General features: G+C 37.9%; 1 long non-coding RNA gene across 1 annotated transcript; it reads left to right on the top strand.

The window, feature by feature from the left end:
* The first annotated feature begins 786 nt into the window (after window positions 1-786).
* Window positions 787-1,159, top strand: LOC104774146. Its single transcript, XR_765254.2, has 3 exons — window positions 787-875; window positions 964-1,006; window positions 1,098-1,159. It is a non-coding gene; the product is annotated as an uncharacterized LOC104774146 (long non-coding RNA).
* The last annotated feature ends 359 nt before the right edge of the window (window positions 1,160-1,518 follow it).

Raw genomic sequence — 1,518 nt, forward strand, 5'->3', positions numbered from 1 at the left:
GTTTTAGCTTATTGATGTTATCACTATACTTGACTTGTGTCATTCGAAGTAGAAATGTGTTGTGGTAGCTTTAACTCAAGAATGTGATAATGGGCAGATGCTGTATGTTATCAAGGATGGAGTTCGTGAATTGGATCAATGGTGTAACAAGCTCCTTAAGTACGGTGAAGCAGCAGTCTCCTCTGTGAAACAAGACGACAGTCCTAAGGTTCGTAATCTTCTAAACACATATATAATCTCATGGAGAGACTCAATGGAATGTATCTGATGAAATGCATTTGGTGGAATCACATTAGTTGATCGAACATGTCCGTCACTTGTCTCTTGTAGTCTTTGAATTCAAAGTCCTGTTTTTGAGCACAATGAATTTTTGTTGCAGTGCCAGGTAGAAGATGAGGTAGTAGTACAAGAGGAGCAACAGAAAGAGGGTAAAGAAGGTGTGAAGGTGGATAGAGTCGGTGAGGCCTTTGTGGTTGAGATCAACTGTCCATGTGGAAGAAACTACCGAACTCTCTTTTCAGGACGTGACTGCTACTACAAGCTCTTGTAGAGATGGTGACTGCTACTTTTTGCAGTTGTTGTGACATTCACATTCTTTGATCATCATTCATCACCATTAGTTGAAGGAGTATATCTCATGCTCTGCATATACTCATCACATAGGTTTTCTGTAGATAAACGAACATGACACGCACTGTTTCGTGCTTGTATAGATACTAGCTATACAGATGTGTCCCCTTGTCAACTGTGTTGTCCTAGATCAACTTCGAGACCTCTCTCTCCTCAACGCCATTCTGTATCCTTCTCTACTACTAGAGGCATGCTTAATGATACTAGATCTTCTATTTCAATCTCAGAGCCTGGTTCACACACCGGTAAGTTCAAAAACCATGATTCTTTTTCTTGTGGCGGGTTTTGGGACAACACAGTTGTTAATGGTTTGTTTGTTGTTTGTGTGTTCAGCAAGAACTCGGGTTGATGGAAAAGAGTTCTTCCGACAAGTCAGGTAGAGACTCCTACCTTGAAAATTCTTACAAAACAACTCTCTACAACATTGTCTGTAACATATATACATCTTGTAACTAAATCTTAATCAGGAGCCGATTATCTTACGAGCAATTTGGTGCATTTCTTGGGAATGTGAAAGATCTTAACGCTCACAAGCAAACACGAGAAGTAAGAGGATACTATTTCAATCTTGTTTACCGCCTTTTGATTCATATACTAGCTATACACATTTGTTCCATTGTCATATACTGTTGTAATATATTTAAGAATATTATATTATTAAATCTTAAGATCTTACACATGTTCTCCCAATAACTAACTTCTTAACAAAAGTTGTTAACTACTGATCTTACATTATTTTTACAATATTTCTACTCTAAGAACACCCTAAACTGATCTCCCTATAAACATGCCCTTAGGGATCTATGATGAGTTTTTCCTTGTTAGTTTGCTTAATTCACTAGACTAGGATCGATGCCCAAGTTAATAGTACTTTGATGCTAGTTGAGT

Source organism: Camelina sativa, unplaced genomic scaffold (assembly GCF_000633955.1).
Source record: "Camelina sativa cultivar DH55 unplaced genomic scaffold, Cs unpScaffold01668, whole genome shotgun sequence".
Lineage (NCBI taxonomy): Eukaryota > Viridiplantae > Streptophyta > Magnoliopsida > Brassicales > Brassicaceae > Camelina > Camelina sativa.